Source organism: Lissotriton vulgaris, chromosome 9 (genome assembly GCF_964263255.1).
Source record: "Lissotriton vulgaris chromosome 9, aLisVul1.2, whole genome shotgun sequence".
Taxonomy (NCBI): domain Eukaryota; kingdom Metazoa; phylum Chordata; class Amphibia; order Caudata; family Salamandridae; genus Lissotriton; species Lissotriton vulgaris.
The window spans coordinates 1,191,942,343-1,191,959,792 of NC_141697.1; the positions used below are offsets into that span (position 1 = coordinate 1,191,942,343).

At 43.3% G+C, this 17,450-nt stretch overlaps 1 protein-coding gene across 3 annotated transcripts in view; it reads left to right on the forward strand.

Annotated features, from left to right (window-relative positions):
- Nucleotides 1-17,450, forward strand: part of GRIP2 (glutamate receptor interacting protein 2) — a 508,408-nt gene that overhangs the window by 291,082 nt on the left and 199,876 nt on the right. The window lies entirely within an intron of this gene.

The window sequence follows — 17,450 nt, forward strand, 5'->3', positions numbered from 1 at the left end:
GATCTTCCTCATATTTTCAGTCTCTGGAAGAAATGCTCTATCTGGCAAAGTTCGAATTTTGACCCTTTACCCCTTGTGGCTCAGCAAAAAGAGCTTCCCAAGAGAAGCTTTTCCAGTTCCAAAATTGAATGTAAAGCAGGACACACCTCTCCGCAGAACTTCTCTTTGTAGATAAGATTTTTTCCAGTAGATTTTCTAAGTTCTTCTGTTCCAGTTTTCTCCCTGAATAAAAAACCTCTGAGCAGCAATTTCTGAACCTGTTTGGAGGTCATCCTTAAGCAAACCAAATTCCCGCGGTATCTCCTCCTCCGTGCTACAACTCTAGCATGGTTTCTGAGTCCGCCAGGCTCTTTTTGGCAAAACATATCCCATATTTGTGTGCGCTACAATAATCCTCAACAGTTGAGCTAAACTTCACTAAGATGTTTCTCCTTTTGTCCAATGTCCTTCCGAGTTGGGCCCATTCTCTCCACTACAGATGATGATCGGCCAACCTCACCCCGCTTGGGCACCTTTATCACCTCAGGTGGCGAGTGGGTCCTCTGTCTTTAACGCCCTCTTCCTTAAAGACGGAAAGTCATGGGTCCCTTCAGACAGGCAGATGTACCAGGAAGGGCATTGTCTCCAAGGGCTTTTTAACAGATCAGTATAACCTAGTCAAATCCCTTTGAAGATAAACTGATGTGAATGTCCTCACTAAAGGTGATCAACCGTTCGTGAATTTCACGGACCGTCCGTTATTTGAGTATGATGTCCGTAAGGCGACTGTAATTTTACAAATTTTAGGTAGGTATGCTGGTCCCCTGCGAAAGGCCCCATGAGTTTTAAAGTTTCCACTCGGGGCCTCCCGCACTCCTCTTTCAATCTGTAGACTGAGGTTGCCTACAGCATCCCCTCCCGTACCTCACAAAGACTGTGGACTGGTCCATTGTCATTCTGAGACTACAGCTGATTATCACATATAGAATGACAATGGGCCCTATTTATTTATTTATTTATTTATTTATAAAAACATTTATAGAGCGCGAACGAAGGCCCTTGGGCATCTCGGCGCTAAAGTTACTGCAATGTGTTGAGCCTCATCAGACAGGAGATCATTGGTTGAAGAGCCATGTTTTTAGTTGCTTGCGGAAGATCCAGAGGGAGGGGCTAGTTCTGATCGATTCTGGTAAAGTATTCCACAATTTAGGTGCAGCTACCATGAATCTTCTGTCCCCCCAAGAAACGAGTTTGGTTCGGGGTACCACTAAGTCATGCTGGGAAGATGAACGTAGCATTCTTGAGGGACGGTAAGGAATAAGGTTTTGGACAAAGAACGCCGGTCCCACGTTTTTCAAAGCCTTGTAAACCAGGCAGAGGGACTTAAACATGACTCTCTTTCTCACTGGCAGCCAGTGCAGCTGTCTTATAGTGGATGCGGCCGAGTGATGTTTGGGGATGCGCCCTAAAAGCCTAGCAGCAGTATTCTGAATGGCCTGCATTTTCCAGAGCACTCTCTCCTGGGCACCTAGAAACAGTGCATTACAGTAGTCTAGGGTCGACAAAACAAGGGAACTAACCAGTGTTTTGCCGGCACTTTCCGGCAGGAAAGGCAGTTTTTTTTTTATAAGCCGCAGTTTATGGAAGGCTGAGGAAGAGATTTGGTTGGCATGTGGCATAAAATTTAGATGGTCGTCGAAAAGGACTCCTAAATTCCTCACTTCCTCACTCCTACCTATTGTAGTGACAGCACGTGGGGTGCCGCCTTCTGCATCAGACTAAGGCAAGGCGTTCTGCTTTCATCTTGGAGCTATGCTGGAGAAAATAAAATAAAAATAACTGTCAGAGGCAGAGCAATCATTTGTGCAAGGCCTCCATTTATAGGTCATTTACCACATTGTCAAGGTGGATATTTGTGAAGAGTAGAAGTGATAACCACTTTTAAAATAGTATACAGTTCAGTTTCTGATGTCCCTGAAAATATTATCCCTCAACAAATATAAGGTGCAAGGTAAAAGTTTTGGGTAAACATGTATACAATGGATTATTCCGTGAAATGCTTCTTAATGTCATGGGACTGGAACAGCATTTTCACTGTACATTTAAAAGTAAGATTTAAACATATGAATAAAAGAAAACTATTTAATGTTGAATGTTACATTGTTCTATAAGCACAAATCTTGATTGCAGAAAGGGCCTGATGTCGCTTTGCAAAGCTGTGCGCCTACTGAAAAACTTTGAAGTGCACGATGGTCTCAAACTAATATAAACATATTTTGACTTGTACTTATTTTGGTGGTCTATTTACTTGTATACAATTGTGCGACATCCTCTGATATTTCTGTAAAACGTATGTTTTGTCCTGAATTATTGTCCTGAATTTTGACCCTTTGTCCTGAATTTTCACACTCACACTCACGTCCTAATGTAGGGGGCTTGGCCACAGTAAGGGATTAAGCAACAAGAAATGACTGGTAAGCTCGAAAGCCAAAATGTAATCGCTTTATAAAAGTCAGATTAGTTGTATATATAACATAATCTTGTATGTTTTTTTTAAAATTTTATTTCACTTATTTTCGAGAGAGAGGAAACTGCTTTCACATCTCCCTAATTATATATAAATGCAATCACGTTTCTATGTATTTTAAATGCAGACGCAAAAACAAAAGTTCTAGCAAGCAGTGCACTTTTGAAAGTTGATAGCTGGCAAAACCACTCTTATAAAATAGCTCCCTAGCTCAAGTTAGCTTTTTAAATGCAACTGCTAGCACAGCTTAAATTTCATTTTGAAACATTAAGTAAACTTGCCTCACTTTGCAGAGCACTATTAACACCTGTTGTGCATAATATTAAATCTGAGCCAGTTTTTCACTTTTTATATATGTGCCTGCTGCCACCGGTGCACACGTTACAGCCGACTCGAACTATAGGAAAATATGCAAATTTAAATGTAAAACTGTTTCCCCATAATTTGTGTAAGGACGCGTGCAGTTGGGAGATGTTTCGCCAATTGCCCAAAGATCAAAATACGATATATCGATGCCCACAAGCGCCTTCAATTGTGGAGGATGAATGTTGGAAACCAGTTGCCTTTCACGATGCAAGCTCGTGACTACGGAGGGATGTAGTGCTGCTTGTGAACATATGGGCCCATATTATACCTTGTGCCCCTCGGGCACAATGGGCTAATGCGCCTGCTTTGGCTGCCCCAGGGGCACAATGGGTTGATGTGCCTGCTTTGGGTGCCCCAGGGGCACAATGGTAGTACAGATGGAGCAGCTGATGCTTGTGCATCCCATTCTGTAATACAGATAGCGATTGCGCACATGTTGCTCTAGCGCGATCATGAGGGTGTTCCTCATTTGCATGGTGGCGTGAGCACTTGCAATTGAAGGAATCACTTCGCCTCTCTGCGCCTACTCCATATTACTGACATGGGTGCAGCAGTGGCATGACAAAGGACACCCCAGTCTGGGAAGGGGGCGAGCTCCAGGCCCCTCCATGTACTTTACAGGGGAAGCCACCTCAAGTTTTGTTACGCTTCTGGGGTGTAGGAGCAAGCATGCATTTAGGAAACGCACTGAAAGTGCACCACACAAAGGTGGCACTCTTTAAGTTTGCCTCCTAAAGGCAGCCCTACGGAGGAGAGAAAGAGGATCCCAGGGACCCCCTACCCCCAGACATCACCCTGAAGGTGTTCGCAGTCGCTCACTGCACCCGCCTGCAAGGGGATCTCTAATCACACTTAAAAGTGCAGACAGGTTGCCACCTCGACAGTGAAACACAGGGCAGTGCATGCATTCTAACATGGCACACTTTACTTGTTTGCACCTGGCACATCTTTTGAAAAAGGTGCGCCATGGCGCAACCAAGGAAAGTACGCCGTATCAGTAATACGGCTCATGGAGAGCATGTCCTCTTGCAGTTTGTTTGAATGTTCACATCATTAGGAAAGGAGACTCTGTGTCCGAGGTCACTGATTTGCTTTAAATCATAGGATGGACATGCCAGCCAATGGGCTGGCTCCAAAGGGACACGTGTGCCAGTAATGGAGTCTGTGGCTTGGGCGCCTCTGGCCAGTATCACCTATCCGTGGAATGGCTCAGCAATCAAAACAAAAAGCAGGGAAGGAAAGAAGCATTCCACACTGGGTGGGTATGGACTGGGAGTGCAGCAATGTACAGATAGGAATGGATAGTGAGTGGGAGGGAGATTGACGGTCAGGGGGTAGGAATGTTAAGCAGCTGAATGCAGGCAGGAAGGGGCAAAGGAGAGGTCTGTGCAGGGGTCGGCGCCTTAAAGATAATACTGAATGGCACACATTCATTCACTGTAAGGAAATCCTTTAGAAAGAAAGTCTGTGTAAATTGTTGTAACAGCATGCAGCATAACCTCCTATGTTGGAGCAGAAAAGATGGTATTGAATTTCTTAGGTAGGTGCTGAATTTGCGGTAGGTACTGTCTGTTGTGGGGTTGCAAGGATGGGAGAAGAGGGGCAGATGGATGAGGCATCTGGGTGATGTACAAAAAGGTCACTGATATCAGAGCTGACCATAACATATGTGTCTAGACTGTGTATATAATTATGCATTTTTGTCCCAGCCAAACAAGACCATCTTCTTTCCCAGAAGCCCTGTACTATTTAATGCATGCTGGGCCCTTAGTCAACATTGAGTAGCTATAGAAAACGAGTACAGAAGAAGGGGATGGGTGGACTTACCTGTATTAGCTTGAGACAGAAGGGTACACGCTTTAGGTTAGCTGGTTAACAGGATATAACTTGCAAAAGCCTTTTTGTTATGCTAAAACTACTGTACCATGGTCTTAATCCTCAAAGGAGAGTACTGGCCAAATGCAGGAGCTTCATTTAAAGCCAAGATTATAACCCCACTTTTCTCCAGCCTTGAAATCACTGCACTGTCTTCCAGTTCAACAAAACTTTCAATTTAAAGTGCTTTGTATGGTCTCCCTACTATTAAATTGCCTATGTCTCGCCGCTGCTATGACTGCAATCCAAGTCCTCCGCTGTGGGGGACTCTTTAGCACTCCCCAGCAGTTGGTCATTCTCATTTGGCATTCTTCTCCCACAAATTTTCCTACCCAAAGTGTCCATTAAACAGGTTTAATCTTGGACAGTGGCTTCCATTTTGAATCCACACCCATTAGCAAACGTTACCCTTTGCAATGGTGTCTCGCTGCGACTACTGGAAGAGCATCGGCTTGTGACTTCGGCTTACAGCAATTTTACAGAGATAAGAAAGTTTCTGCACTTGGTCCTGGTCAACAGCTGTGGCGACTTGAAAGCAGTCTGAAGATCTACTTGAGGCAAGGACGTGGACATCTCTATGGATCAAACGAAGTGTTCATATCCTACCAGCTGACCAGATGACTGAGGTCGGCTTCACTGAAAGTGAATTGGGCCCTACCACATGATGTTTAGGAGAGCTTTGAAAAAGTATCTGTTCCGCTCTACCTCAGGATAACGTATGGTCTCCTTAATTTGACGATGGCATTCCCTGCATTACAATTTCTACCTTTCTCCTCCTTTGTAGTGCTCTTCTGCCGCCTCATTTTTGTGCATGCTGTGCAAATTTCATGAATGCAAAAAAAAAAAAATGGACCACTATCTGTTAACATTTGGTTTTCAGCTGTCCCTCCTATCTTAAGTGTAAAATCAGGCTCTCGAGAAATAGGACTTCACCACATCCATGAAGATTAAGGGCCTTATTGATGGTTTGGTGGACGGGATGCTCCATCACAAAATTGACCTATGTCCCATTCTCCGTCTTAAAAGTGCATTATAGACTATGGCACTTAGAATACTCTGAAACCCATGGTGGATAGCCCATCCGTCATATTACGTCTGCCAAACTGTAAATAAGGCTCGGGTCTTGTAAAATGTAGGTGTTGTGGAAGAAAACCTAAACCTGCATGTATATAAGTTATTTGATAAGTTTTTCAACCATAAAAGTACAGGATACATCAATAAAAATTACCTTGTGAAAACATTAGGCACTCAGACAGCAAATCTCATCACAGGTACAAAATTAAGAATAGTAAAAAAGTACATCTAAAATCGCATTTCATTCTCACTAAAATAGAGGCCACAAGATATCACAAGGCCTAGCTACGCTCTGTAAAAAGGGGAAGCAATATCTACAGTAATACAATGTAATAAGTAATTCTGAAAAGGCCAAGCTTGTATATACTATTCAAATATAGTGACATTTGTGTAATCCTCAAACTTACACCTACAAAGGCTTTGTGAATCGGGCTTGCGGTGCAAGGATCTCTTAACCTAGTGTGTTGTCTGGACAACAGACCATGTGGCAAACCGCATTTCATTTTTGTTTTCTTTTTAGGTCTCGCCTGAGAGGGCGCCTGTGCAGTGGCTTGCTATAACCTATTGTTTCTGAAAGAAAAAGGAACTGTTAAAAAAGCGCGTGTAGCCTGCCTGTTACTTACTAATGCTGGCCTCATTACCATTGGTGGATTCATTAGTAATCTTATTTCCTTCCATTTCATTGGGGAGCATTTTTCAGTGCGTGTTGGCTTTACTTGATCTTTACTTTGTCTCCATGTGTCTATTTTCTTCCCTGGAGCAAGTTCCTATTGCATTCTTGATTAGTGTTCTTCCACACTGCTTGTGCTCAGATTGTGGTACATTATTTTCCATTTCATATTTTGATTTGCTTGCTAGAGTTCAACTCTGATGATTTGAAGAGCTGAACGCAAACCACTAGCAATAACAAATGTATGGCATGTAACCAATTTCCGAAACCTACATTTCGTCCACCTGTCTTATTTTATTGATAATGAAGCTGTAAAAATACCTACTGCCTTCATTTAAGACTGTTGCCGTACAGCAATACCTTCTCAGGGGGTCCGAGTCTATTTAGGAAAACAAATATTAGCAGATGAATCAAGTTCTTGCACATAAAAAAACAAAATGAAATACAAAGTTTTTAAATTCCATGCAACAGTGAAGGACTTTGAAATTGTGAGCTAAAAATGAAGTTATCTAGATTTTTGGGAGCTGTGCAAATACAGCAAATTGAACCCTAAGATGGGACAGTTGGTGCGTCGATTAAAGCAACACTGGTATTCGCTGTCATAAAGAGATCCTCGGCATACCAATATGTACATATATTTAGAAATAAAGCTACATTTTAAACTCCAACCTTCCCACCAAATTAAAATGTTCATTTGTTGCATTTTGTATGTTTGAATTACATTTTAAAAAGTATAATTACTGTAGTTCTTTGATATATACTTGTTTCTGTGTTTCTGCATGTTAGTTTGAGGTTCAAATCCTAGAAAATGCTTGAGCATGAGTCCTAGACTTCCAGTAGTTATTTAGTGGGGGTCTACAGAAATAAAAAGGTAAAGAACCACTGATTTAGAGGCTGGTTTATTCATCATCGGACATGCAGTGATTTCAAAAGCTTTGTTTCACCGTTACCTCTACAAATCCATAATCCCTAAAATCCATACGTACATCCTTACCTCCTTTTACCTCTATGCACACTTGAAACCTCACCACCCTCACCTCCCTTTACATCTACTCACCCCTTAGCCCTCGAGCCCCTTTTACCTCCCTCCTGAGAACCTTGAGTCACCTTCATTTGCCTCTACCCAACATTGATCCCCCTCAAGTCACCCACACCTATTATCTCTTCCCACCACTGAACCCTAAAATCATCCCTCCCTTTCACCCCTCACTTCACCCCTAAACACTCAAATCACTTTTTGTTTTAAATAGCATGAAGAGTATGCTATTAAAAAACATACCTCAGTGGGAAAGACTGCATGGTAAAAAATCATGATAGTAAAGATCCTGAGTGGTAAAGTCTGTTTCCCCTTAGGCAGGGCACAACCACTCTCCTTTCCTTAAGCTCTTCTGCCTCTGCCTTTACCCTAAATCTTTTGGGAGCATTGTTAAGTGTTTTATGCCCTTTAGCACATTTGGCAGGCACCTTCGCCTCTATGACAGTCTACCCCTTCACCTTCTACCCCATACTCTATTCTTTGTCTCGCCTGAGACCGTATATGCTTTTTCGCTTGCAAGAATTTTGGTTTACTTACTTGGGGTGTAGAGCCTGGCCTTTGCTTCCATTGGTTTGCTTCAGCAGTCAATTCTTTGCTTCTCTTTGGTCAGCTAGTGCGGGCTTCTTTTCCTGTTCGTGTATGTGCCTCTACCCTGGAGCATGCCCAAGTACGGCTTCCTCTGCCCAGTGTTGTCCTACTGCTTGCTGCTTTCACATGTACTTTTATTCCCTTTTACTCGTACCCCCTTCCAGGGCCACTCTGGGAACCTAAACCGGCTCTGGCAAAGAGCTCGGCTGCCCGGGGGGGGGCGAAAACTTTTGTTGCTGGGGGCAGATATTGCAGCTGTGCTGCAAAACCGGGCGCCGGTAACAAAAATGACCCCCAGTCTAAAACCCGCCCCCACCCCTGTTGGCCCACCGGGTAAATGTCTAGTGCCCGCTACAGCCAGTCTGGCCCTGCCCCCTTCCTCCCTCCCACATTGTTGCTTGCCCTCCAATTCACCATCTACTTGTGTTGTGCTGCTTGTCCAGTCCTCCCACGCCGTTCCCCCTTCATTGCTTGCCCCCTCCTGTCCGGCCAGAAAGAAAATTGCCCAAAGGTTGTACCAAAAGGGTTGAAGATGCAGATGGTAATGCGGGCCCTGCAAAGCCTTTTTGGCACTGTATTAATGTGAGGCTAACACTGCGACCTTCAGTTCATCAGACGCAAGAAACTTTTTTTGTGAGAATAATCCCATAAGAAAATGGATCACTGCCCCTCGCGGTCGGTGCTGGTTGCATCACAACACTTTTATTCTTACTTTCAGCCGTGCTGCTGTTACAACACGGCTCAAAGAATTTGACATAGCCAATAGCTCCCCCATAGGTGAGACCTATTGGCTTTGCCAATGCTTGTTTGGATTGAGGCGATTTGTCACTAATCTTTTCTTGTTCCATTAGATCTCCCTTTCTCCTACAGTCTTTCTCTGCCTACTCATTTCTGTTGCACCCCCTTCCTCCCGCTCCTTTTAATCACCCTGCAGGGGGCCCACGCCTTGAATCCGCAGGGCAATCCCACCTTTCCATGACTCATTTTAAAACACTCCTGTGGAACAGATTAGCCCCAGGGAGCGAGTCGTCTTTAGCTTGTGGGGCGCCATCTGCACTGATGAATGGCTCGTTCTGCGTCGGTTAGAGCTTTGCAGCGATGAGGCCTGAATCTTTTCCATCATGGAGCTGTGGGACACTTCAGTGTGATGCTGAAGTCGCGACACATACAATCGTAAATTAATGCATGAAATTCATGGGTGCAGCCAATGGCCCCGTCTCATGGACACCTGTAGCGAAGGAAGAGGCAGGGGATGCGTCCATTGGAGGCTTTGAGATGATGGGCTTGTGCCTTGGCATGAATGAATCTCTCCAGCATGCTTTAACCACTCATGTATTTACCCACGGTGAAGAAGGCTGGCCTTGTCTCTCTGGGTCAATTTTTGATAAGGGCATGGAAATGGTGCGTAGAAAGAAAATATTGGTGATCTACCAGGTCACACGATAAATTATAAACAAACCAGGCGAAAGGATGAATAAAAAAAAATCAAAGTGTTAAAACGTTAAAAAAGAATACATATTCAGGAAAAATTAATAAAATGTACACCGGTTATCAAAGTATTTGGTCGGTCATTGAGGGTCATGGGAGCATGCAAGGAAATAGAAACAATGCTTGCCATCTTAAAGCTCTTGGGATGGAACCACAGGCAGGGCAGAGTAGTTTGGGGACCTAGATCTCGGGTGGGTGGTTGCATTTTCAGATCTGCAGGTAAAATTATATTTTGCTGTTCAGGTGCTCCAATTCCACTAACACCAGAATAATTTGATTTGAAGCCACTTATTGCATTATGGCTTCCTCTTGTTGTGATTGAATAAACATATTTACCACTCCACACGTATTAAACTTGAGGTCCACAACACACTGGCGAAGCTTTTAACAGTGACAGAAGCAACTTCTCCCACACTTGTCTTTAAATTTTACTCTTCGTTGGTAGCTTGTTTGCTGCATTCCTTCTCACCATGGCACTGCCCTCATCTAACACAGCTGGAGTCCACGTGGGGTGACCTGGGAAGGAATACAGGGGCTGCTACCCAAGTAGTAAATGTGCAGGTTCTCACCCCGAGAGGAAGTGAAGTGTGGCGTTATTCTCTCAAGAATCTGTACAAAGCCCATGCAAGATTGTCATTTTCTAGCTCTGATAAGTGCATCACTTTATTTAATGTGCGCATGAATCTTTCGACCTCTCCGTTGGCTTGAGGCCATCTGGGTGTTCTCTTCCGATGTCTGACATACAGCGGATTGCAATATCGATTGAAATCTTGGCTTTGAAGTGGTGGTTCGTTGTTGGTGTAGACTTCATGGAGGAAATATTTGTCATACCATAAGAATTACCACCTCTGCTGTAGTGGGGGGCATGAACTCCATCTCAGAATATTCTCTGAAATCCTCAAAAGAGACCAACAAGTGCTGTTTGCCAGGTAAATTAGCAAATTTGCATGCTGATATAAGCCAGTGCCACCCTCTGACTCTTCTGGAATGATTGGAGCTGGATCATCAAGTAGCCCAGTTACTTGGCATGATTGACCAGATGCCAGTTTGTTCCACCTGAGAGTCCAGTCCCGGGTCTCGCACCTTTTTAGGAAAGCACATCTTTTTTCAATGATCCCCTGATCAGCTTTGATCTACATCAAGAATGCTGCAGACCAAAAATGATTAGACTCCACCCCCACAGGAGTAGACTGCATGTTGTGTGCATAAAATGGCGCATCTCGTGCCTTGGCACTGCTTCAAACCGCAACAGAGCAACTGGTGTTCCGTATGGAGTAGTAGCCATTAGCGACATTCAATCCGTAAGAGACCATTTTCTGCGGGACTAGTTCGAAACAGTCTTTCTCTATTGAGGTTACAACTATTTCTCCAGGTCCCATTCAGCCAGGCCTTGACGTATCAATGACTGACTGACCTGGCATATTCCTCCATTTCTTTTGCTCGATTGGCTTCTTCACTTGTAAATTTTCTTGGGTGTCTGGAAAGGTTATGTGTGGGGTTACCGTGACCAGGTTTCTACACAACCTCAAATGAGTACTCTGGGAGGGCAGTGGTTTTGACGCTTTTCCCTAAAACAGGGTAGTCCTTGGTTTGTGGTCAGTTCTGACTTCGAATTGATTGACATACAGATACACATGGCAGTGTCGACACCCCCACAATATAGTCATTGCCTCTTTCACTGTGAGAGTATTTGTGTTTAGTTTGTCAACACTGTGCTGGGATATATTACCAGAGCTCACTGGTAACACTTTACAGCTGTAGCAGACCTGCACATAGTCCTATGGGACTGGCATCAACGAAGAGTTCAGTTGGTAGGTTTGGGTCATGGCATCTCATTGTGTTGCTGGTAGATAGGGCTTCTTTTGTGTTGTAGGATTCTTCTTGCCATTTGACTACCTGTGCCAAAGGTGCCTTAGCTTAATGAGATCTTTGTTGCTTGGCAAGAGTTACGAGGTTAGTCCTGAAACACCCACAGTACATGATCATTCCTAAAAAATAAATTTGTTTGTCTGGGTCTTAGGAGGTTAAGCAGCTGCTTTGATATCTGGCACCTTTTTCACATCAGGCGGTAATCCCTTGGCGGTCAATCAGTTTCCAAAAAAGTCAAAGCTCTGTTTGAGGAATTCACATTTGCTCCTATACATGGCGAAACCACTCACTTTGACTACAGTCAGTAGGGCTCTTGGCTGCTGATAATTGAGTTCTTCTAAAATGGAGACATGAAGGATGTCATCACGGACATTTAGTACACCTTCTATTCCTTCCAGCACTTCTCTGATGCACAGTGGAATACTTCTGCTGCACTGCAGATCCCAAACATGAGGTGCCAATAGTGTCTGATTACAACATGGCTAGAAAATGTTATGCATAGTGATGCTTTGTGTAGTTTTAGCTGGTGATTAGCCATACCTATGGTCAATTTTGGAAAACCAATTGGCTCTATTGACTTCTGCTGTCCTACCATCTACTGTCCGAGTCAGGTGTCATTCTCTTTTGATAGGTTTGTTGGGCAGCCTCATGTCTACATGTATCCTCAATTACCCAGGATGCTTAGCTTGCTTGGCTCTAACAATAGGTGAGACCCGGATGTGGGCCTTTCAGTTTTTATTTTCATTGATTCCAGCAGCTTCTAGATTATCAGGTTGTTTTTCAACCTCCACCCTGACATAGAATGGAACCCATTGATGATGTAGAGTCACTGGCTACACTGCTTGGCCAAATATGTAGCTTCACAGTTTTCTTCTTCAGGCACCCAATGCCGGTTAATACACATGTAAACTCCTCCAGCATGTCATCACTTCGGTCTGATATCCTTGAAAAACAAAAGCTATGAGGTCCAGGACTTCAGCAGTCTTGCGGATAATCAAATTGGTTCCACATGAGATGGTCAGGAAAAATTGGACAGAGATAGAATAGGTTTCATACGATATGGGAGTGCAAAATCTTCTAGCCTCTGGGTGCATGTTGGTGTTAGAATCTGGGAGGGTGGTCCATTGGTGTTTCGCTACGTAGTCATGCTTGGCCATGATGCAAACACTGGTGTTTGTGTCGGAGGTAACTGATTTTGGAGCCTTGCATGTTGTGGTGGCAGCATGATTGTGAATGGCTCTTCCACTTCATATCTGTCTTGAGAAATGATGGTAAGCTGATGTGTTTTAATTTAGCTTCTGATTCACTGTCCGTCGCCATGTGTGGGATGCTCTATAGTTTTGTTTTGATGCGTTTCACTTCCTTTTTGTGTTGTTGGCTCTGTTGAATATCTGGGGGCCTTACCGTCTTTGCCAACCTTTGCTGGTTCTCCAAAGTGGTTATTCTGGCCACAGCAGGGCATGTTTTAAGTCACAGGTTGTCTCAATGAGCTGGGTTCTCACTGTATCCACAGCTTTTGCTCTTTCTCTTCACCAACAGCTTCACTGCTCCACTTTCTTCTGCCACTGAATCTGGAAGTTCAGCCTTGATTGACTTGGCAGCTAGGGGTTCGCCAATGTTTACAGCTCGACCATTGAACAGTTCGTATGATCTCACTATTGCAAGTGTTTTTTTTTTTTCTTTATCCTCATCTGCCCGACACACGTCCCTTAGATGCGGGAGAAACCAACCAATCATCTCACTGCCTCTAGAAGCAAGACCCTGGAGATTGAGCCGCTTCACTACTTGGTAAAGAGTTATATGAATTGATAGGAACAACCGTGCATCTTATGACGATGTCTCAAAGCAACTTCGTGCCGAAGTTTTCAGTATATATATGTCGAAGTCTGGGCTGACCACAATACTGAACTATTGAGTGGATGGGCTTAATCATCGGATATTGGAAAGGGAGAAAAAAAAAAAAAAAAAAAAAAAACCCAATAGGACTTCACTTCCACTCAATCAAAAGTTTCCAAAATGAGAGATTCTGAGCTCTACATGATCTTCTCAGATCTACCTTTGAGGTTTCATACAGTGAGTTTAGCCATCCTGAGTGGGTGGGAGGGGTGGTTTCCACCCATTGCATACAGATCTGCCGTCTTGCCAGTAGTATGGCGTAAAACAGAAAGGATCGTGCTGCGCCAGTTATGTTCTGGTGTACACCAAGGATAACTAATGATAAAGATAATGAAATATCAGTTTGGATAATTGAGTCCAGGGTAGCTTTAATCTCTGTCCAGAAAGTAACCAGATGGGGGCATTCCCAAAACATATGAGTGTCAGATGCTGAGGGGAGTTTACATTTGTTACAGCATTTCCCCTCTTGAAATTTAGACAGGCGTAGAGGAGTAAGATAAGCCCGATGTAAAGTGAACAGATGGTTTCGTCTAAGCCAAGCGGGTTTTACCAATTTGTATAAAAGGGTGAAAGACTCTATCCAACTGTCCTCCTCTATTGTCGCAATGTCTCTCCCCCATAACTGTTTTGGCAGATGAAACTCCCCATCTATCTCTTCATGTATCAACCAATACCAACAAGCCACCTCTTTACCTCCTATCTGTTTTCAGACTAGCTGTTGTTCTAGAGGACTAGTTCTACCGATATTAGGAACTTTCCTGATCAAATCTCTGGCCCAACTGCTGATTTGTATGTATTTAAATCTAGACAATGTCACCCCTACTCTTTCCCTGAGGGCTTCCCACGGTATCAGGCTGCCCCCATCAAGTAAGTCCCCCCATCTAGCAAGCCCAGCTGATATTAGAGGGGTGGCCAGAGAGTCCTGTAAACATGGTGGAAGCCCGGGGAGAGTCCCAAATTGGTGCATAATTAGAGTAATACGCCAACCCCACTCTGCGCTTAATTTGTACCCACGTCTTTAATTGCGTTAAAAAAATCTTTAACCTCACCTTCTTGAAGAACTTTTGTTCTCCGAACTTGAAAAGAAACCCATCCAATGGGAGGTTTGCCCCTACCAACATTGCTTTAAATAATTTCCCATTTGAGGTGACATCTGGTGTCTTCAAAAGCATTCTTGAGTGGGAGAGCTGGAATGCCCAGGAATAGTATTGAATGTCTGGAAGGGCCAGACCACCTTTTTCCCTTCTCCTCCTCAATTTTTTCCAAGCCAACCTTGTCGCTTTGTAGCCCCCATATGAAAGAATTTATTTCTTGTTGACACTTAAGAAGTTGTTTAGAGTCAAATGCAATGGGAATTGTATTAAAGATAAAGGTGAATTTCGGGAGGATAGACATTTTTACAATGTTAACCCTCCCATAAATTGATAATCTAAGACCTACCCAGGATCTTAAAAGGGCCCTACACTCTTTGGCAACCAAGTCTAGATTTAATTTTGCTAAGTCGTCTATTTCTTGTGTGATTTTAACTCGAAGTGAAGGAAATCCTGAGTAAAACCAGATGGGTTGATAGTTATATTAGCACTAATCATAATGCGAATATCCGTGGTATATTAATCATCTTTAAAAAGCAAATCAAAGCCCAGATTCTTACATATGAGGAAGATTTAAGTGGCAGATGGCTATACGCTAGAGTCAGTCTAGTCAATAATGTATATAATTTGGTAGGCTATTATGGTCCTAACCAGGATGACCCTTCATATTTGATTAAAATTCAGAACCAGTTATTATCAACACAAGGTCCGATAATCTGGATGGGAGATTTTAATCTGGTACTTAACCCAAGGCTGGATAAATCCCCTAATTCAAGGGCAGTAACCTTTAAAAAAATCCAGGCAGGTGTTGGGGGATGTTATGTCGACACTCGGATTGGCGGATCCATGGAGGGAGAGAGCGGGTAGGGCACTCGGTGTATCATACAACAACTATAAATATAGCCACAAATCAAGGATTGACTATGCCCTTTTTAGTTACTCACTTAGAGACCATCTTAAGGATGTAACGTATTTACCTTCACACTTATCGGACCATTCCGCTATATTTTTTTGTTTACAATCAGGCCAGCAACCCTCTCAGGCATTGTGGTCATTTGACCGCACTATTCTTCTAGATGAAGAAGAGACAGACCTTCTCAATACAATACAATACAATATGTTTTTATTGTTGAATTAATAAAAATCATTACAATAAGAAAGGTAAGATTAACCAGGTTACATTATAAAAACAAGGAAATGACAATTTTAAAAAAGAGTTAAAACTAAAGCTCTACTCAAAACCCGCCCCTTCTTTCAAGATAGGGATTTATAGAGTGGGCTGAGGGGCACTTGCAAAGAGGGTGGGGCAAAGCAATATGTAAAATGATCATTGGGAGGCCTGTAGCTGCTTTCTAATTTCCATCATAAATTTGAGACCCTGACAGGTCAGGATCGGAGATGAACCTCCCAGCCAGAAAATAACAGCCTGGCGACATGTTCTTATATTCAGGTTGATCAATATGTCCCGTGTAAAACGTCTTCTAGATACCATAAGGGATGGGCATACACAAAACAAATGAACTAGAGATTCAGTATGATATCCGCAGAGTCGACATTTTGGGCAATCATCTTGGGGTTTCCAGGAAGGTAGTAAATCCTTAGATTCATGAAGGCCCATACGGAGGTTGATAAGGTATTTTTTTAAATAGTGGCTAAAATGGGATGCCAAATAGGCCTGAGGTTGTTGGAGTGAGTAAGAGGAAATGACTGACCAGGCATGACGTCGATGGGACAATGTTTGTTTGTCTTCTAGAACAGACTTCCTTTTGGCAATAGAATTTACTATTTTGCAGAAACTTGCTTGATCAACTTTTTTATTCCATGTAACTGGCAGATCGAAGTCCACAAGACATTTCTCCAAATGAATGGCCCAGGGCTGAGTGGGATCTGTGTTGATTGCTTGCCAACAAAGATTATTTAGAGTGTCAGGGTCGGCGGCACGAAGTTTGTGACAAAATTTAACAAATGTTGACTTAGCCCTGAAATTTTGATTTTGAAGCCCAAATTCTAATCTCACCTGCGCTGGTGAGGAGCATTTAGGCAATTTGAATACTTCTTTATAAATTTTGTTTTGTAGAGTATTTAGTAGACCGGCCTCCCCTCCAAGCCATGTTACCAGCCCGTACGATAATGTGGGTAAAACCTGAGCGGCCATTACTTTTAAAAGATGGGTATAATTTGGACCATCCAGTTTTTGCAAGAGACGCCTGTATCCGTAGATTAACGTCTGGGACTTAGCTTTTAACACCGCAGAGTGTTGTTTTTTTGAATTATCTTTGCCGATGGTGACCCCCAGATACCGATAGTGCAGCTGTTCCCCTATTGCAAGGTGGTTACATGTCCAATTGTATTTGATTGATTTTCGCTCTACAAGACGTATTACTTTTGTCTTGTCTCTATTAAGTTCCAGCTGTTCTTCCTCTAAGTAGAGTTGTAGAGCATTTATCAGCCTTTGCAGCCCGATTGGAGTTTGGCTTAAAAGGACAATGTCATCTGCAAACTGAATGATTGGCATTGGGGTATTGCAGAGGTTCGGAGCATGGCTTACAACTTGACCAAGTTTTTTCCCTAGATCGGCAAGATATAAATTAAATAAGCAAGGAGCCAGGACACATCCCTGTTTCAGTCCGTCTTTGGTTGGAATTTTTGACGTGAGACTTGTGCCCTGTCCTTGTTTAACCCTTGCCCAAGTGTCCGTGTAGAGGAGCATTAGTGAGTTAAGAAGGTTTGTTGACAGCCCCCATTTCTTGAGTTTTGCCCAAAGTCTCCCCCTACTAACTCGGTCGAAGGCTGCTCTGATGTCGATAAAGCAGCCGTATAATCGGCTGTTCTTCGTTTTGGCTCTTTCTATCAGGAGTCCTAGGGCTGTGAGATTTGTTGTTGTCCCTGTCCCTTTTCGAAAACCTGTTTGATAACTGGGGATTAGATTGTTATTATCCACCCATTCCTGTATTTCCTCCAGAATGCAGGATGCGTATAGTTTGGCTTCCA